At 43.0% G+C, this 22254-nt stretch overlaps 1 long non-coding RNA gene across 1 annotated transcript in view; it reads right to left on the minus strand.

Annotated features, from left to right (window-relative positions):
- Positions 1–1323: 1323 nt before the first annotated feature.
- LOC141100226 (uncharacterized) overlaps positions 1324–22254 on the minus strand; it is a 119036-nt gene continuing 98105 nt past the window's right edge. Inside the window, exon 3 of the long non-coding RNA XR_012234652.1 lies at positions 1324–1884. This is a non-coding gene — a long non-coding RNA (uncharacterized lncRNA). The remainder of the gene's footprint in view (positions 1885–22254) is intronic.

The raw sequence follows: 22254 nt of genomic DNA on the forward strand, positions 1-22254 counted from the left end.
TGTAAGACTTCCTGTTTTTATCCAGATCAATAGTATTTGAAGAAGTATCAGATGCACTATAGTTGGTATCTGAGGATTCTGGATCTGAAGAGGTGAATGCAACATGTGGCTTTTTGGTCGATTTGGTACGAGTCTGGCTATGTTTTAGAATGGGTTTGGGAGTCCTTGGTGCACCTTCCCACTGACCCCACTCATAGATTTTGCCAATGGCATAGTCATTCAAATCACGTGCAAACTTTGTTTTCTTGCGACTCAATTTCCTCCTCAAGTGTAGCTAAATCCGCTTTAATTTTATCAATAGAAATATTATATTAAGGCAATATTTTAAATGAATCCAATGATTTATTAATATTCTCAATCTCATTTTGAATCTCCACGAGTTTTGTCTACTCATATTTTATTAAGAGTTTCATCAAATTCATGGAACAGTTAGTGAGAATTTGATTCCATTCCTCTTTAAGTTCGCAGTATAAATTGTTGTAGGTATTTTTTTTAATTCTTACACCTCTGGGGATCAAATCATTCCCTACATAATTCTGTAAATTGGTGAAATCCCACCGGATTTTAATTTCTTGTACGGTAAATTTTTCAAGTTGCGCCATGTGAGTAGTAAAATTCAAAAAATCACCAGTCTGATTCGGCTCATTATCAAACACCTGCGCAGCTTTTTTGGTTCTTTCTTCAGAGTGAGATATAGGCATACTGATGATAAAAAAATGTTCAGTGTCTCAAGTGAAATCATCCACTAAATATAAATAGCCAAATAATATGTATGAGGATATATAGGGAGATCACGGCAAGTCATTTTCGTTTTTGCGTTTCTGATTTTCGCTCCTCTTCTTCCCAGAGCCATAGCTTTTTTATTTTTCAGTCAATATGGCCATGTAAGGGCTTGTTTTGTGCGTGAAAGAGTTGTCCTTTTGAACGACACTATTGGTTTTACCATATCGTGTACTCAAAAACAGGAAAAAAAATCCAAGTAAGGTGAAATTGCAAAAAAAGTGCAATTCTACTACTGAAGCACCGGAGCCCACATCGAAGGGGTTAAGCTTGTATACATGCAAAATGTAAGAGCATTTTCACACAAAGCCCAAGAAAACAAAACAAAAAATGAATAAAATAAAGAGCAGATATGCTACAGCAAGTAAATAAGGTAAATATGTAAGTACCACTGAAATGGTGCTAAGCGGTCTCTATTTACATGTACTATTAAAATCTATTTACTTACTTGCTGTAGGGTATATGCTTATTTTTTGTTGTTTGCATGTACTCTTACTATATACTTATTTAGACCAAAGAAAAAATGGTATCAAGAGCAGTAAATAAAATATAAGATTTTTATTATACTCAATAGGGTAAATTACAATATGTAGAAAAAAAGAGGTGTGGATAAATACAAAATAAGGGAATCAGTGACATCCAGTTACCACATATAAGTAAAGGTCATGGTACAATTAATATTATTTAGGCAAAGGCAAGATAGCAATAACATAATCAACTCCCTCTCAATCTCTTAAATGTAATAGCATGCAATATCTCCCATAAACTTTAAGGATTGAGAGCATGCTGCCTGCAGTGACACGGTATCCACCATTCGTCGGCTGTACAGGAGTGAGCCGAGGGGAAGCTAAAAAGGGGAAGGGGTGGGACTAGTGAGCTGCAAGAGCCTTTAAGTGTCCAGAGGAAGTGGAGGATTGATTGACATGGGTTCCACTTGCATTCCAGAGGCCATATTGGAGCCTGTGAAAGTGAAACTAAGTGATCATATGGACCAGTGAAGAGAGAAGGTGAATCAGATGATGCGTGGAACAGAGGTGGAAGTTGCTTGATGTCACAGAAATGTGGGAAGCAGTCCAGAAAGAAGATAATTCAATACAAACAACTCTGTAATGAAAATAAAGATGTGTTAGTTGTACATAGTATATTATATTACGAAGTCACAAACAGCAATGTCAAATGTAAAGAGTAAATATAGCACACATTACAGGCAATCATATAAACGGAAGGTCAATGCCTAAATGAAAGATAACAGATCATAATCACGGTTAAGACCCTGTGGAGTAAGTGTGTCTAGTGTATGTATCAAATACGCCTCGCATTGTTTCAGCAATCTGATGTGGTCACCCCCTCTTCTAGGTTGTGGGACATGTTCGATGACCTGGAAACGCAGCTGTGAAAGTTTATGGTTCATAGTGGAAAAATGATGGGGAATGGGATTCTGATTGTAGATTTTTGTTTAGAAATTCTATCTTTCACAGGCTGAGTAGTTTCCCCAATCAAGGTACATGAGACCACAAGGGCACTTAAATAAAGAGACTACAAATGATGTGTCGCAAGTGGAGAAATCCTTAATTTTATAGGGTTTTCCTGAGTGGGGGTGATGTATGGTATCCCCTTTAATGACATTGCTGCACTGATTGCAGCGGAGGCAGGGGAAGGTGCCCCTTCTGGGTGTATGTAGAAACTGCTGTGAAGTGGAGGGGGTGCCCTGATTGAAGTCTGCTGAGACTAATTTGTCTTTCAGGTTAGGGGCCCTCTTAAAACATGGGAGAAAGGATTCACGGAACTCTGGAAAGTCGGGGTAGGCTTTACTGAGTAAGTGCCAATGTTGGCGTATGGTCCTATGCTGGGCTTTTTTTGCAAAAAAATATTTGCCGGTTCGCAATATTTGCCCCTCCCCTGTGCAGCCCCTGACCTCCTCTGTGCAGCCCCGACCTCCTTTGTGCAGCCCCCATCCTCGTCTCTGTGCAGCACTCGTCCTCCTCTGTGCAGCCCCCAACCTCCTCTGTGCAGCCCCAGTCCTCCTTCTCTGCAGCCCCCATCCTCCTCTGTGCAGCCCCCGTCCTCCTCTGTGCAGCCCCCGACCTCCTCTGTTCAGCGCCCGTCCTCCTCTGTTCAGCCCCCGACCTCCTCTGTGCAGCCCCCGTACTCCTCTGTGCAGCCCCCGTACTCCTCTGTGCAGCCCCCGTACTCCTCTGTGCAGCCCCCATCCTCCTCCTTCATACTCACCCTGCTGTGCCATTGCTGAATGTCCCTGAATCCTCCGTTGTCCAGCGCTGACAGCTTCTTCCTGCCTTTAGCGGTCACATGGTACTGCTCATTAAGCTCATGAATATGCTTCCACGCCCATGGGCATCCATATTCATGAGCTCAATGAGCGGTACCATGTGACCACTGAAGGCAGGAAGAAGCTGTCAGTGCTGTGACAAGGAGGATGCAGAGGACGTTCAGGGAGGCACGGGAGGGGTGAGTATGTCTTCCCAGCCACCGGCTCCTGCCGCCGCTCCCCCTCCCCTGCTGAAGCACCTTCATATTTCCGGTACACCGTACCATCGCGTACCGTCGCAAAAAAAGCACTGGGCCTATGTAGTTTGTACACAAAAGGATTAAAGTTGTGTACAAACGGTATGCGTGTACCAGTGGACCGACGACTGGTAGTGTGTGATGCTGTAGGGATTGAGAAAGTATTGTCAGAATAACCCCCTTCATGAAATTTGGATTGCATCTCAGAGATGCGTGTTTGGCGTACAGTACTGTCTGATGCAATGTTGTTAACCCTGTTAAGTTGGGACTTAGGGATGGCCGTTTCATGGAGATAGGGTATAAGCTATCATAATGTACAAGGCTATTACGGTCAATGCTCTTGATGAAGAGATCCGTACTTAAATTGCCCTGGTCATCTTTAATGATCAACATATCCAGAAAGTTGACCTTATGGTAGTCATGAGTCATGGTGAAACCCAGACCAGGCCAGGAAGAATTCAGTAAGTCAAAGAATAGGCTTAGGGACTCGAATGAACCCCCATATGCAAAAGATGTCATCTATATAACGTTTCCAAACAAGAATGCTGTCTTGGAAGAAATGGCTTTTAGAGATGACCGAGTCCTCAAAATCGGCCATACAGCAATTTGCAAGCAGGGGTGCTACATTCGAGCCCATTGCTGTCCCACGGGTCTGTAAGTAGAATTTGTTCTGGAACATGGAGAAATTGGATGTTAGGACCAAAGCTAAAAGATCAACGCAAAGGTTGATCTGTGTATTGTCAAGGTAGGAGGCTGAGAGAAGTCGGTTAATGAATTGTATGCCCTCCTTGTGGGGGATGGAGGTGTAGAGATCTTTAAAAACAAACGTAACAAGGAGGGCCTCTTGTGGGATAGGGCTTAGGTTCCTGATGGTGTACAAAAAGGTTCTTTTGTCAAGGAGAAATGAAGGAGTGAACTGTAATAATGGTGTCAGAATTTTCTCCAAAAATATGGACACTGGAGACAAAATCGAATTAGTGGACGCCACTATGGGTCGACCTGGTGGTTTTTGTAGATTTTTATGAATCTTTGGTAAGTCGCAAAAGACTGATATGATGGGATAGCTATTAGTCAAGAACTCGCAGTTTTTCTTATCTAGAACCCCTAGCTCAGTATATTTCAAGAGGATGTTGTTGATTTTGAGGTGTATATTGGGTGTAGGATCACTAGTCAACTCTGTGTAGATGGAGGTGTCTGTAAGTTGGCGTTTGATCTCTGTAATGTAGTCCGTGGTGTCCATAACAACTATAGCGCCCCGCTTGTCTGCAGGTTTGATGACAAGTTTCCTCAACCATCCTGCAGAGAACGGAGGGCTTATCTCTAAGACTGAGACATTAGAGGGGTAGTGGAGTCAACCTTACACAGAGATATTTACCAAGGCTGACTCCACTACCCCTCTAATCTACTGAGATGAAACGCCAACTCACAGACACCTCCATCTACACAGAGTTGACTTGTTTAACTTGGCTGCATTAAATACAACTGCATCTACTCAGAAGTTGAGTGCCAAGTTTTTCTTACTTTACACAAGGTGTGGGACCATACTTGTGCACCTCTCCAAGTAGTACATTCAGTCTTTTCACTTTACTCCTTAGGCTGGAGTCACACACAACGTAAAAAAATACGGTACATATTTTACGGCTGTAATACGCAGAAATGGTCCCTAAATAGTGATCCGTATGTCATCCGTTGTCAGGGAGTGACCGCGTATTTTGCCCATGTAAGCATCCGTATGTAATCCGTATGGCATCCGCAGGCTTGCAAAATTAACATATAATGGAGCCCTATGACAGGTTAAAGCCCAAACGAAAGAATAGATATATACACATAGAATACAGATATATATATATATCTAATATATAAAGCTCAAGTGTGTGTATGTATGTATGTATGTATGTACAGTATGTATGTGTGTATGTCCGGGATTGGCATCTGCACCGTCGCAGCTACAGCCACAAAATATGGCACAGTCACACGTCTGGACCCTGAGAGTGTCCTAGGCTATGTTGTGAGGTGAAATTTTAACCCTGCGCGTTCCAATTCACCAAACAATTTTGCCCCTATCTACATAATGGGGAAAAAGTGTGTGTATCAAAGCCCGCCCCTCATTATGATGTCATAATGGTTGCCATGGCGACGCTGATGTCATCATTGGTTGCAAGCCCCGCCGCTCATTATGATGTCATAATGGTTGACTCTGGGATGGAGGATGTGTGATGGGTATATGGGCACTAGACTATGGGATGGAGGATATGTATGACGGGTATATGGGCATGGGACTATGGGATGGAGGATGTGTGATGGGTATATGGGCACTGGACTATGTAATGGAGGATATGTATGGCGGGTATATGGGCACGGGACTATGGGATGTCGGATATGTATGATGGGTATATGGGCACGGGACTATGGAATGGAGTATCTGTATGATGGGTATATGGGCATGGAACTATGAGATGAAGGATGTGTGATGGGTATATGGCCACTCGGCTATAGGATGGCGAATATGTTTGATGGGTATATGGGCATGGGACTATTGGATGGTCGATGTGTGATTAGTATATTGGCATGTGACTATGGGATGGAGGATGTGTGATGGGTATATGGGCACTCGACTATGGGATGGAGGATATGTATGATGGGTATATGGGCACGGGCCTATGGGATCGTGGATATGTATGATGGGTATATGGGCATGGGGCTATGGGATGGAGTTAGTTACTATGCCCAGGCAGTGCCGGGCTCTTCATCTAGTATATATATACATGTCATTGAGACACACATATATATATATAGTAAGGTAGTGCTCACTGAGTGTATGGGGGACACTCACTTGGCTGCAGATAAACCTGGTCCGGCACAGTTTTTCTCATAAATCAATCCATGTGGTTTATTATTAGATGGCAAAAACCATAAACAGCAACAGTCTTATATCAGACAGGTCAATGTTCATCAAAGGGCTTCGCTCTCTCAGCCCTGTCGTAACACAGGCTGTGTTATGTCCAGCAACCGGGCGCTATAGCCTCCCAGTTATTTCACCCCTGTCTGGGGTTACTTTTTTAGTTGTTTGTCACTCCGGACGTCCTTTCCCTCCTGGGGACTGTCCGAGACACAAAGGCCATTACACACAGGCCACACACGGTCAGCAGCGTCCGCATGAGCGCTTCAGGATGGCAACACACCTTACGGCACGTCAGCCTTCCATGACCTTTCACACAGACCAATCAGATCCAGGCACTCACTCTCATGTGACCTACCCTGGTCACCTTATATGGTCCGTAGCCATGCCCACCTGATCACATGGCTATGACCTCATTGCAGGTCCTTCAGATTCACAACCATTCACACACACATACAGCTTTTACTATGGGCGTTCAGACACACGCCCCAGGGTGGGTTTGTAGGTGACTGGTCCCACCCATCTCACCAGCCACCTGGAAGCTCTCCCTGATACGCTGTAACAAAAACCTCAGCAGTACCTCTGCTGATTAACACACGTTGAAGCTGCCACCCACCCTGGGATACATAAAGGTCATTTACCATCCTATATCCATTACCACAATGGATATGCCTGTGTGCATTACCCATACAGCACCCCCTAGGTCTCATAGCGGTCACTGCACCACAATATATGTATATATATTTATTTATATTTCATAGAGTTCTACAAAGTAGAATAGCCGCAAAATCAATTGTCGGCTTTTGCAAAATCATTCCCCAACCCGATATGACGCATGGTATACATACAGTAAACCATTTCACTTCATGTATTTTTATATATCCCTGACTAATAATTAAATTAGGGTTTGTGTGTAAAATTTGGGAGGCATAGGTGTTAAATTAAGGGGTTAATTCGTTTGAAAAAAATGTGTGGGCTCCTGCGGCAAAATCGCAACCAGAGAGGTAAAGCAGGTGAGTGAGGGCAGATTTTAATAGCCTTGAGGGAGGCCAATGTTTTTGGCCCCCCCGGCTGCAAAAATCTGCCCCCAGACACCCCAGAAAAGGCATATATATAAGATGTGCCTTTTTTGGCACTTATCCTCTCTATTTCCATTGCCCTGTAGTGGTGGCAAATGGGTTAATAGCAAGATTCGATTGGAAGGTGACATTAAGCCGATTAATAATGGAGAGGTGTCAATAAGACTATGAAAGGGTTATAAAACACACACACAGACATTAACCCCTTTCCTACATTAAATGTACTATTCCATCTATGTGACCTGGGACCTAAGTCCCAAGGATGGAATAGTATGTCTAGCGTGATCAGCTGCGCTCACGGGGGGAGCGCAGCTGATCGCGGCCGGGTGTCAGCTGATTATCACAGCTGACAACCGGAACTTTGTGTCAGGGGTGGTCACGGACCGCCGCCGACACTTTAACCCCTGGCACACTGCGATCAAACACGATCGCTGTGTACCGGGGTTTAGGGAAGCTTCGGCAGGGAGGGGGCTCCCTCCGTGCTTCCCTGAGACCCCCGCAGCAGTGCAATGTGCAGCGATGCTGCGGGGGCCTCCTTCTCTGCAGGTCCCCGGATCCAAAATGGCAGCGGGGACCTTCGGGGGCCTGCAGGGAGCAGGCTTCCTCATTGCCTGCAGAGCGCAGGCATGAGGAAGCCTCCAGCACTGTCTGTGACAGATCACTAAATAAATTAAAAAATATATATATTCCCTAATAAATTCATTTCTTGGAAATAAAAAAAAAAATAAAAGTACGCATATTTGGTATCGCTGCGTCTGTAATGACCCGCCCTATAAAACTGTCCATATAGTTAACCCCTTTATTGAACCCCTTAAAAAATAAAAAACGAAGTAAAAAATAAAGATTTATCATGATACCACCAAGCAAAAAGTACAATAACGCGCAATCAAAAAGACAAATATAAATAACCATGGTACCGCTGAAAATGTCATCTTGTCACGCAAAAAACAAGCTGCCAAACAGCATCATTAGTGAAAAAAAAAAAAGTTATAGCTTGCAGAATAAAGCGATGCAAAAATAATTATTTTATATATAAAATTGTTTTCATTGCATAAAAGCGCCAAAACATAAAAAACGACATAAATGAGGCATCGCTGTAACCATACTGACCCAAAGAATAAAACCGCTTTATCAATTTTACCACATGCGGAACGGTGTAAACGCACCCCCCAAAAGAAATTAATGAAACGCTGGTTTTTGTTCATTCTGCGTCCTAAAAATAGGAATAAAAAGCGATCAAAAAATGTGACATGCCCGAAAATGGTACCACTAAAAACGTCAACTCGTGTCGCAAAAAATAAGACCTCACATGACTCGGGTCAAAATATGGAAAAATTATAGCTCTCAAAATGTGGTGATGCATAAACTATTTTTACAATAAAAAGCGTATTTTAGCATGTGACAGCTGCCAAACATAAAAACCCGCTATAAATAGTAAATCAAATCCCCCTTATCACCCCCTTAGTTAGGGAAAAATAATAAAATAAAAAAATGTATTTATTTCCATTTTACCATTAGGGTTAGGGCTAGGGTTAGGATTGGAGTTAGAATTGGGGGGTTTCCACTGTATTGGCACATCAGGGGCTTTCCAAACGCAACCTTCCTTTTGGAAGTGCATTGAGCAGCAAAGTGGTGTGCTGGTAAAAGGGGAAAAAAAAAAAAAAACTCTTTTAAATCTTCTGCCTGAGCAAGTGTGACCTGAGCGTAAGTGCGAACTGTGGTAAGTGTGTGACTTGAGATTCAGTGACTTTAGATTCAGGGAGTTTCCAAGGGAGGTCTTACTAAATTGCTGTTATATTATATTAATACTTTTTTTTTTTTTTTTATTTATTTTTGCTTATCTTATTGTCTGGTGCAATCCCCATTAGGATGTGCTCCACTATTGCCAATGCCATCCAGTGCACGTCTTGCCGCATGTATGAAATCCTTGAACAGCCGTTCGAGGGTGCATACTGCTGTGCGAGATGTGAGCACGTTGTGCATTTGGAAGCCCAGATACTGGATCTAAATGTGCAGCTGGCAACACTGAGATCCATAGACAATATGGAAAGGAGTCTTCTGCTCACTGAGCAGACGCTCAATGGGATAGATGAGGGGGGATGCTAGGTTGGAGCTGCAGGACAATGAAGCAGCTAGCTGGGTGACAGTTAGAAGGCGGGGTAGAGGGAAGAGCACAAGGGAGGCTAGTCCTGATCTGGCACACCCCAATAAGTTTGCTAAGTTGGCAGATGAGGGGAGTGTTAGTGCAGGAGTAGCACTGCTGCAGCAAGGCATGTCCTCTGAAAGCCGGAGGAGTGTCTGCTCCAGTAAGGGGGGAAATAGGAGAGCAGGGCAGGCCAGACAGGTTCTGGTAGTGGGAGACTCAATTATTAGGGGAACAGATAGGGCAATCTGTCACAAAGACAGGGATCGTCGAACGGTGTGCTGCCTACCTGGCGCTCGAGTCCGACACATCGCTGATCGGGTTGACAGATTACTGGGAGGGGCTGGTGAGGATCCAGCTGTCATGGTGCACATTGGCACAAATGACAAAGTTAGCGGTAGGTGGAAGGTCCTTAAAGATGATTTCAGGGAATTAGGCTGTAAGCTTAAAGCAAGGACCTCCAAGGTGGTATTTTCGGAAATACTTCCTGTACCACGTGCCACACCAGAGAGGCAACGGGAGATTAGGGAGGTAAATAAGTGGCTCAGGAATTGGTGTAGGAAGGAGGGGTTTGGGTTCCTGCAGAACTGGGCCGACTTCTCAGTTGGCTACAGGTTCTACGCTAGGGACGGGCTGCACCTCAATGGGGAGGGTGCAGCTGTGCTGGGGGGAGAAAATGGCTAGAAGGTTGGAGGAGTGTTTAAACTAGGGATGGGGGGTATTCCTTTTATAGGAGGGGAAGACAGTGCAGATAGATACCTGGGCACAAATAATGACATTGGGGGTGGGGGTGGCATTGGGGGGTGGGGTTAGAACAGTTAATAATTTGAGAAAGAATAGAGGTACAGGGAGATACATAAAGTGCATGTATACTAATGCCAGAAGCCTCGCCAACAAAATGGAGGAATTGGAGTTAATGTTGTTGGAGCATAATTATGACATGGTGGGGATATCTGAGACATGGCTGGACGAGAGCCCCGACTGGGCGGTTAATTTACAGGGCTATAGTCTGTTCAGAAATGACCGAACAAATAAGCGAGGGGGAGGTGTGTGTTTATATGTAAAATCATCCTTAAAACCCATCCTTCGTGATAATATATATGAATCTAATGAAAATGTAGAGTCCCTGTGGGTAGAGATAAGGGGAGGGGGGAAAAATAATAAATTACTGATAGGGGTTTGTTATAAGTCTCCAAAAATAATGGAAGCAATAGAGAATATCCTCATAAAGCAAATAGATGAAGCTGCGACTCAAGGAGAAGTCATTATTATGGGAGACTTCAACTACCCTGAAATACATTGGGGAACAGAAACCTGCAGTTCCAGCAAAGGTAATAGGTTTCTGACTACTATGAGAGACAATTACCTTTCACAACTGGTTCAGGACCCAAATAGAGGGGGGGCACTGCTAGACCTAATATTAACCAACAGGCCAGACCGCATATCAAATGTAAGGGTTGGGGGTCACTTGGGTAATAGTGATCACAAATTAATAAGTTTTCATGTATCCTTTAATAAGATGTGTAGTAGAGGGGTTACAAGGACACTAAACTTCAGGAAGGCAAATTTCCAACGGATGAGAGATGATCTTGGTGCAATTAACTGGGACAATATCCTGAGACATAAAAATACACAAAGAAAATGGGAGACGTTTATTCGCATCCTGAATAGGACCTGTGCACAATATACACCATATGGGAATAAACATGCTAGAAATAGGAGGAAACCACTATGGCTAAATAGAGCTGTAAGGGGTGCAATAAGAGATAAAAATAAAGCATTTAGAGAATTAAAGCAAGTAGGTAGTGATGAGGCATTAACTAAATACAGAAGATTAAATAAATTCTGTAAAAAGCAAATCAAGACAGCAAAGATTGAGACAGAGAGACTCATTGCCACAGAAAGTAAAAATAATCCCAAATTATTCTTTAACTACATAAATAGTAAGAAGCTAAAAAATGATAGTGTTGGCCCCCTTAAAAATAGTCTGGGTGAAATGGTGGATGAGGATGAGGAAAAAGCCAATATGCTAAATGACTTTTTTTCAACAGTATTTACACAAGAAAATCCCATGACGGATAACGTGATCAGGGATAAAAAATTCTCAGTTAAATGTCACCTGCCTAACCCAGCAGGAAGTACGGCGGCATCTAAAAATCACTAAAATTGACAAATCCCCGGGCCTGGATGGGATACACCCCCGAGTACTGCAGGAATTAAGCACAGTCATAGATAGACCATTATTTTTAATCTTTAAAGATTCTATAATAACAGGGTCTGTACCACAGGACTGGCGTATAGCAAATGTGGTGCCAATATTCAAAAAGGGGACAAAAACTGAACTTGGAAATTATAGGCCAGTAAGTTTAACCTCAACTGTGGGTAAAATCCTGGAGGGTTTTCTAAGAGATACTATACTGGAGTATCTGGGGAAGAATCACCTTATGACCCAATATCAGCATGGGTTTACAAGGGACCGTTCCTGTCAGACTAATCTGATAAGCTTTTATGAAGAGGTAAGTTCCGGACTGGACCAAGGGAATTCAGTGGACGTGGTGTACATGGACTTTTCAAAAGCTTTTGATACGGTGCCACACAAAAGGTTGATACATAAAATGAGAACAATGGGGATAGGGGAAAATATGTGTAGGTGGGTTAAGAGCTGGCTCAGGGATAGGAAACAAAGGGTGGCTATTAATGGAGCACACTCGGACTGGGTCACAGTTAGCAGTGGGGTACCACAGGGGTCAGTTTTGGGCCCGCTTCTTTTTAACATATTTATTAATGACCTTGTAGGGGGCATAGAGAGTAGAATTTCAATATTTGCAGATGACACTAAACTCTGCAGGGTAATCAATACAGAGGAGGACAATTTTATATTACAGGAGGATTTATGTAAACTAGAAGCTTGGGCTGATAAATGGCAAATGAGCTTTAATGGGGATAAATGTAAGGTCATGCACTTGGGTAGAATGAACAAGATGTATAATTATGTGCTTAATTGCAAAACACTGGGCAAAACTGTCACTGAAAAAGACCTGGGTGTATGGGTGGATGACAAACTCACATTTAGCGGCCAGTGTCAGGCAGCTGCTGCAAAGGCAAATAAAATAATGGGATGCATTAAAAGAGGCATAGATGCTCATGAGGAGAACATAATTTTACCTCTATATAAGTCACTAGTGCGACCACACTTAGAATAATGTGTACAGTTCTGGTCTCCGGTGTATAAGAAAGACATAGCTGAACTGGAGCGGGTGCAGAGAAGAGCGACCAAGGTTATTAGGGAACTAGGGGGTCTGCAATACCAAGACAGATTATTACACTTGGGGTTATTTAGTTTGGAGAATCGGAGGCTTCGGGGTGATCTTATTACAATGTATAAATATATACAATACAAAGACCTATCTAATGATCTTTTTACTCTTAGACCTGTGACGGGGACAAGGGGGCATACTCTACGTCTGGAGGAAAGAAGGTTTAAGCATACTCACAGACGCGGATTCTTTACTGTAAGAGCAGTGAGACTATGGAACTCTCTGCCATATGATGTTGTAATGAGTGATTCTCTACTAAAATTTAAGAAGGGACTGGATGCCTTTCTTGGAAAGTATAATATTACAGGGTATATACACTAGTTTCCTTAATATTGCGTTGATCCAGGGAGCTAATCTGATTGCCGTATGTGGAGTCGGGAAGGAATTTTTTTCCCCAGTGTGAAGCTTACTGTTGCCACATGTGGTTTTTTTGCCTTCCTCTGGATCAACATGTTAGGGCAAGTTAGGATAGGATATGGGTTGAACTAGATGGACTTAAAGTCTCCCTTCAACCTTAATAACTATGTTACTATGTTACTATGGCGTCCAATCTCAATTCCAGCCAAAAAAGTCAAATGGCGCTGCTTCCCTTCCAAGCTCTGCCATGCGCCCAAATAGTGGTTTATCCCCACATATGGGGTATCAGCATACTCAGGACAAATTGCACAATAACTTTTGTGGTCCTGTTACTCTTGGGAAAATAGAAATTGGGGGTGAAAAGATCATTTTTGTGGAAAAAATATGATTTTTTTAATTGTACGGCTGTACGTTATAAACTTCTGTGAAGCCCTTAGGGGTTCAAAGTGCTCACCACATATCTAGATAAGTTCCTTGGTGGGTCTAGTTTCCAAAATGGGGTCACTTGTGGGGGGATTTCCACTGTTTAGGGACATTAGGAGCTCTCCAAACTTGACATCCGATCTGAATTCCAGCCAATTTTGCAGTGAAAAAGCCAAAAGGCGATTCTTCCCTTCCGAGCTCTGCCATGCGCCCAAACAGTGGTTCCCCCCACATATCAGGTATCAGCGTACTCAGGACAAACTGCACAATAACTTTTAAGTCCAATTTCTTCTGCTACCCTTGGTAAAATAAAAAAATTGAACCTGAAGTAATTTTTTTTGTGAAAAAAAGTTAAATGCTCATTTTTTTTTTAAACATTCAAAAAATTCTTGTGAAGCACCTGAAGGGTTAATAAACTTCTTGAATCTGGTTTTGAGCACCTAGAGGTGCAGTTTTTAGAATGGTGTCACGTTTGGTTATTTTCTATCATATAGACCCCTCAAAGTGACTTCAAATGTGATGCGGTCCCTAAAAATAAAATGGTGTTGTAAAAATGAGAAATCGCTGGTCAACTTTTAACCCTTATAACTTCCTAACAAAAAAAAATGTTGGTTCCCAAATTGTGCTGATGTAAAGTAAACATGTGGGAAATGTTACTTATTAAGCTTTTTGTGTGCCATATCTCTGTGATTTAAGAGCATAAAAATTCAAAGTTGGAAAATTGCGAAATTTTCAAAATTTTCGCCAAATTTCCATTTTTTTTCACAAATAAACGCAAGTTATATGAATGAAATGTTACCACTATCATGAAGTACAATATGTCATGAGAAAACAGTGTCAGAATCACTGGGATCCATGGAATCGTTCCAGAGTTATTACCTCATAAAGGGACAGTGGTCAGAATTGTAAAAATTGGCCCGGGCATTAACATGCAAACCACCCTTGGGAGTAAAGGGGTTAATTAAAAAGTCTTTTAATGAAATGAAGACACCAAGTTTTTGACCAATTTTTATTCCTTTGCTGTTCCAAAATAAAACCATGACCAGCAAAAAAACCCATAAAAAAGCAACAATATGCTTACCTCTCCGCCATTCAGTCATGTCCCACACAGTAATCCATCACAAGGGGTTAAATAGTTTACAATGAGGACAGGTGCTAATGCGACCAGCCCCATTGTAAATTACTTCAGAATGAATTAGTTCAACTCTGCGCAGACTCACTGGCTGCCTGGACATGAACTAATTAGCGTGGGAAAGTTTCTGACTTTTTTCCCACGCTCATCAGTTCACCTCAGGGCAGCCGGGGACTTCCCCTCACATCACTGAGGCTGCACGGAGTCCCCTCGATGATCTGAGGTGAACTAATGAGCATGGGAAACAATGCAGAAACTTTCCCACGGGAGGCTGTACGGAGATGAAATAATTCATTCTGGCACTGGTTTACATGGGGCTGGTCGCATTAGCACTGGTCCCTGTGTAAACCACTTAACCCTTTCTGATGGATTGCAGCAGGGGACCTGACTGACTAGCGGAGAGGTAAGGAAATGGTTGATTTTTTGTTTTATTTTTGTTACAGGGCCATGGTTTATTTTTGGATTAGCAGAGCAATAAATCTTGTCAAAAACTAGGTGTCTATTTCATTAAAATAATTTTTAATTAATGTCTCTGTGTGTTTTTTAACCATTTAATAGTCTAGAGTTAATAATGGATAAGTGTCTAATTCACACCTCTCCATTATTAATCGGCTTAATGTCACCTTCAAATTGAATGGTGATATTAACCCTTTGTTATTAACCCATTAGCCACCGCTTCAGGGCAATGAGAATAGAGAGGATAAGTGCCAGAAAAGACGCATCTTATACAGGCGCCTTTTCTGGGGTGTCTGGGGGCAAATTTTTGTATCCAGGGGGCAAAAACAATGGTCTCTCGCTATTAAAATCTGCCCTCACTCACCTGCTTTACCTCTCTGGTTGTGATTTTGCCACAGGAACCCAAGCATTTTATTCCAAATAATTAACCCCTTAATTTAATCTAGACGTCCCAAATTTTACACACAAAACCTACTTTATTTATTAGTTAGGGACATATAAAAAAATACGTGAAATGAAATGGTTTACTGTAGGTAAACCATGTGTCATTTCATGTCGGGTTGGGGAATGATTTTACAGAAGCCGGCAATTGATTTTGCGGCTATTCTGATATGTAGAACTCTATGAAATATAAATAATATAAATAAATATGTATATATATACATGTGTGTGTGTGTCTCAATGACATATATATACGTATTTTATGTGTATATATCTATTCTTTCTTTTCTTTATTAAAACTGTCAGTGTGATTTTACTGTATCGCGCACTGAATTGCCGGCTTTTCTAAAGGACACCGGGTGCGTATTTCTCGCAAGTCACACATGTGGTCTATGTGTAATGCATTTTTTTTGTGCACCCATAGACTTGCATTGGCGTACTACGGGCGTAGTACGCTGACAATCTCAGCATGCTGCGATTGGCAAAGCCCGTAAAATATACGTGAGAAATATACGGCTGATGGGAGCTACCCCATAGAGAATCATTGCTCCGTGTGCAATGCGTGTTTTTAACACCTCTCACTCGTCAGTATTTCTCTCTAGTGTGACGCCAGCCTTAGACCCCAATCCACAGACTCCAACCTAGCCAAACCAGTTCTCATACTTTGCACTGATAAGGGCCAATAGTTCAAAGCACCATTTCTGCAAATTGAGATTCTGATTTGGCTTTTATAATAAGTCATATTGCAAGACTCGTTAAAGGGTTGATTGTGATTTGTAAGATCGCTGCTTCCAACAGGTGGCACTATAGAGTTCTCTCTGAAGAGGTAATTTGCATACAGATGTAACACTTTTCTAAATGGGCTATCAGACATTCACTTCACTGTGACCTCAGTTTCCAGAACTAAGCATAACCTTCCAGATTGTCTTCATTGAGGTGACGCATATGTGCAGAGAAACAAAAAACAATGCATGTTTCCTAAGTAGTTACACAAAAGCATAAAATACTGTAAACAACTAAATGCATCATCTAAAATAATAAATGGTGCACATTTCCTAGAAGATTAAATAAAAGCATGGTATATTATGGGTGATTATACAACTTAAAACAGGAATTTAGATCTGCTCACTTCCATGTCTGAAAGCCAGTGACATCAAGTCTACAAACATCTGCCTGGTCATGTGCGTGATCGGCCTTTCTCCTCTCTGTCCTATTCTTTGGAGAAGTTTCTACAAAGTAGGACAAGTGTGTGAAGTGCCACTCACGCATATTTGTGACTTGTTTAGCAGAGAAATTCAAGATTTACAAATTCATTGAATATCACTATTTGTATTGAATTGTATGATGTGCATAGCAACAGAGATACAACAAGAAGCTGTACACATCCCAACGTACTCAAAACCTAGTGCCGTTCAACACCCAATCTCATGCAAATCATGAAAGAAATCATTTCGTTACAACCAACAATCAATAATGTCATTTGAATTGTGCACTACTGCAAAAAAAAAATGTTTTGCATTCGTTTTGCACAAGTCAAATCACATTATTGTAATTTGATGGAAATGGAAAGTACAAATAATAAAGTTTTTTGTAGCACTATGCAAAAAGGTAATGATCATATCTATGGGTAGGTATTTTGATCATTTACATAAATCTGTAATATGTGTGAACTATTAATTGATACCATTTGTATAAATGTCATAATCTTGTTGATATTATAATGAGGAGCAATGTTAATAGCTTTTACTACAATTTAGTTAGAAATAGCATGACAAATCATATTTAATAATCTAGCACACGTCGTTATGGCATGGGAGTGAAACACTGAAATTGATTGATGAGAGAATAAAGGTTTTTACTTTGACAATTAGGGTTTAGAAGGAATGTATGACACATTCATCTCAATATTTAGTTCTTAAAAGTTGATTATTCCCAGAAAAGAAATAGGGTTTCAGGCACAGGAAATAACGATCAGAACAGAAATAGTAGAATGGGATTTTAGAAAAGGGTAAAAGAAAAAGTATAACAATGAACAAGTAGCAACAGCTGAGGCCTTGAATATTTTACATAGATGGTGTTGATGGCTATATCTTTAGAACATAAAAATTAAACTATCAATATACTTGGTAGAGTTGAGCGAAACGGGCCAAAAAATTTCAAAAGTCGCCAACTTTTGGCAAAGTCGGGTTTCATGAAACGAAACCCGACCCTAGGATGAGGTCGACCACGAGGTTGGCGACTTAAGCGCCAAAGTCGTGTTTCAAAAGTTTGTTTTGTTCTCTTTTTCAGCCAATCAGGATCCGCGGAAAATGTGGGCAATGTGATGACATAGGCAGGGGTCACCACCATCTTTCAGAAGGGCATGCAAGTGATTGGCTTGCTTTGATGGACGTCACAGGGGGTATAAAAGGGCGTGCACGCCAACCGCCATGTTACTCATGCTGAGCTCAGAATAGGGAGAGCTGCTGATGATGATGATTTTGTAGGGCGAGCGTTAGGCAGGGAAGAAGACACCAAAAACTGCTTCTGCTGCTAGCGATTTTGCCTGTACAACACACCAGTCACTGTGTGTGCAGTGCAAGTGGAGGCTATATTTTGCTGGATCAGCGGTGTTGGTTGTTAGGCTGCCTTCTAAGGCTTCCTGATGGCTACATTGCTGTTTACCCACTGCTCTGCAAACTGCTTTTTTAAAAGCAATCCCAATTTTTTTTTTTGTCCTGGTGAGGTACTGAGCGTGCATTTTTTCACACCATACAGCGGTGCACACTCCTCACACAGTACCATGTAACGGCTGTTATCACAGCCACAGTGAAGCTATCTGTGTGTCACTCTGTAAGGATAAGTCGAGGACATGTTCCGTTCTTACAGACCTGCACCTTCTAGTTTTGTCTAGCTTTCAAACAGCTAAATATATTTGCTGTTTGATCACATTCAAAACTATAGAGAGATAGCGTGTGTCAGTCTGTATACTTAAAAAACACGGAGCGTGACAATTTTACATACACCGGACAGCCGTGTACGTGTACGCTCCTCTCTCAGTACCGTGTAACGGCTGTTATCACGGCCACAGTGAAGCTATCTGTGTGTCGCTCTGTAAGGATAAGTCGAGGACTTGTTCCGTTCTTACAGACCTACACTCTTGGGAGATTCCTATTCTGCCCAATTCTATATACACCTTGTAGTTTGTCTTACACTAGCCAATTTCTGCCCGTGACATAGCGCTGTGATATTCACTGGGCCTCACACAATCCAAAAGTGTCCAGTGTCCACAAGTGTGTGCAGAAATTCAAAATCTCCGTTATCCTCTAGTGACATTTTTCACACCTGCAACATCGAGCCTGTGACATAGCGCTGTGATATTCAGTGGGCCTCACACAATCCAAAAGTGTCTAATGTCCACAAGTGTGTGCAGAAATTCAAAATCTCCGTTATCCTCTAGTGACATTTTTCACACCTGCGACATCGAGCCTGTGACATAGCGCTGTGATATTCAGTGGGTCTCACACAATCCAAAAGTGTCCAGTGTCCACAAGTGTATGCAGAAATTCAAAATCTCCATTATCCTCTAGCGACATTTTTCACACCTGCGACATCGAGCCTGTGACATAGCGCTGTGATATTCAGTGGGCCTCACACAATCCAAAAGTGTCCAGTGTCCACAAGTGTGTGCAGAAATTCAAAATCTCCATTATCCTCTAGTGACATTTTTCACACCTGCGACATCGAGCCTGTGACATAGCGCTGTGAAATTCAGTGGGCCTCACACAATCCAAAAGTGTCCAGTGTCCACAAGTGTATGCAGAAATTCAAAATCTCCGTTATCCTCTAGTGACATTTTTCACACCTGCGACATCGAGCCTGTGACATAGCGCTGTGATATTCAGTGGGCCTCACACAATCCAAAAGTGTCCAGTGTCCACAAGTGTGTGCAGAAATTCAAAATCTCCGTTATCCTCTAGTGACATTTTTCACACCTGCGACATCGAGCCTGTGACATAGCGCTGTGATATTCAGTGGGCCTCACACAATCCAAAAGTGTCCAGTGTCCACAAGTGTGTGCAGAAATTCAAAATCTCCCCTGGCCTATAGACACCTTGTACCTTGTTTTACATTACTATATAGTTTGTTGGATTTTGTCTACATTTCTACCAAAAATGAGGAAGGCTGGTGGAAGAGGCCGTGGAATTGGACGGGGGTTGGCAGCTGGTAATGATGGTGGTGGTGGTGGATCTGATGGTAGTGGCAAAAGCAAAATAGGACCGAATGCAGGAGGTGTTGAGCCTGCGTTATCGTCTGGCTCCACAAGGCCTCGAAGGCTTAGTTTTCTAGGAGTTGGCAAACCGCTTTTAAAGCCAGAGCTTCAGGAAAAAGTTTTGTCTTACATTGCTGACTCAGCCTCCAGCTCTATCGCTTCCTCTTCTGAAGTTGTAAAAAATAAAAGCACTGAGTCGTCATTGGAGGCTCATGTTCATGAACCACACCTTTCCTTGTGTCCTTCACCCCAACCAAGATTGAAGGATGACGCAGGCCATACTACTGATTACTCCATGGAGCTGTTTTCACATACCATGCCTGGATTATCAAGTGAAATGGTGAATTACCCAGGCAAAGATGAATCTGACATGGAGTGCACTGATGCACAGCCACTGATAGATGATTCTGCTGGTACATTCACTCAGAGCACTACATTGTCCTCACAGTGTACAGAGCCAGATTCTGACCCTGATGAGACTCAGGTGCCCCTTCCCGCACACTATACCACCATGCACGGTGACACAGAGGAAGGTGCACATGACATTGAAGAGGAGATGATGGATGACCCAGTTGTTGAACCAGATTGGCATCTATTGGGGGAAGAGGGTGCTGCTTCCAATAGCTCAGATGAGGAGGAGTAGCATCCACAGCAGACATCGACATCGCAACAGCTGTTATCTGGCAGGCCCGGAGCACTCCAAAGACAGGTTCCAAAAATCAAAAGAGTTGCTGGACAGCTTGTCCAGAGGGTCAAAATATCATAGCGTGCTAGACCGCAAAATGTCTGCCAAAGTAGGAAGAGTGCAGTGTGGCACTTTTTTGAACAAAATCCTCATGATCAGGCCAAGGTTATCTGTAAGAAGTGCGCAAAGACCTTTAGCCGAGGGAAAAATCTGAAAAATTTGAATACCATTTGCATGCTTAGACATTTAACCAGCATGCACTTGCAAGCGTGGACACAACACCAAACCTCAAGTACCACATGTGCAACTGATCACAAAGAAGGTAGTCAGCAACGCTACATTGTTTCCCCCACTGTAAGCCCACCGGTTAGCACAGCAGCAAATGTTGAGGTGTCGTTGCAAGGCCACAGCAGTCAGGGAATCCCACTGTTATATCAACGAAAGACTGAATCTAGGCCATCAGAAAGAACACCAACTCCATCACCATCATTAACCCTCTCTCAGTCCGCCCTGTCCACCGCTACTTCCACCATATGCAGCTCTCAAGTCCAGCTCACCCTCCCAGACACTATGAGTAGGTCAAGAAAGTACTCAGTCTCTCATCCGCGTTCACTGGGTTTGAACGCCCACATTGCCAAACTAATCTCGTTAGAGATGATGCCCTATCATTTGGTGGAAAGTGCAGCTTTCCGCGAACTCATGGCCTATGCAGTACCACGCTATGACCTACCCAGTCACCACTTCTTCTCTCGCAAAGCCATCCCAGCCCTCCACCATCATGTGAAAGACCGCATTGTCCATGCACTTAAGCAGTCAGTGAGTGGAAAGGTGCACCTCACAACTGATGCATGGTCTAGTCGGCATGGCCAGGGCCGTTACGTGTCCATCACTGCGCACTGGGTTAATGTGGTGGATGCAGGGTCCACAGGGGACATCGGTGGTGGGACAGTGCTGCCTAGCCCACGGTATAGGTAACCTCCTCCAAAAGCGAAACCTGGTCCACAGAGCACTCCATCTGCAGCTGCCACTGTTGCACACGAGGTGTACCTCTATCGAGCAGCTAGTGGAAAGCATCAGCAGGCTGTGTTGCAGATGATGTGTTTGGGCGACAGACACACCGCCGAGGTGCTGGCCGAGTACTTTCAGCGACAAACTGAGTCATGGCTGGGCAGTGTACATCTTGAGGCAGGCAAGGTAGTTAGTGATAACGGCCGTAATTTTGTGGCAGCCATAGCCCTTTCAAAACTCAGCCACATACCTTGCTTGGCTCACACCTTGAACCTGGTGGTGCAGTGCTTCCTCAATAATTATCTGGAGTTAGCAGCCCTGCTCCAGAAGGTGCGAAGACTGTGCGCGCACATCCGCCGGTCGCCTGTACACTCCATTTGTATGCAGAAGCTGCAGCGATTGCTCCACCTTCCCAACCACCGCCTCATTATCGACATTGCAACATGGTGGAACTCCACCCTGCACATGGTTGAGTGGCTGCGTGAGCAGAGGCAAGCCATAATGCATTTGTGGGGGGATACACGGCCAGGCACTTTGAGAGCAGACATGGAGTTGACAGGTGTGCAGTGGTAGAAGCTGAAAGACCTCTGTAAAGTCCTTCAGTGTTTTGAGGAATGCACATGGCTGGTAAGCGCAGACGACGCCATCCTAAGCATGAGCATCCCACTTATGCGTCTGCTCATGCAAACTTTGATGCACCTTAAGGAACAGGCGTCTGCAGCCAATGTTGACAAGGAGGAAGAGGTGGAAGGAATCCTT

The sequence above is a fragment of the Dendrobates tinctorius genome, unplaced genomic scaffold, assembly GCF_039654945.1.
Source record: "Dendrobates tinctorius isolate UK_male_01 unplaced genomic scaffold, ASM3965494v1 ptg000103l, whole genome shotgun sequence".
In the NCBI taxonomy this organism is placed as follows: Eukaryota; Metazoa; Chordata; class Amphibia; order Anura; family Dendrobatidae; genus Dendrobates; species Dendrobates tinctorius.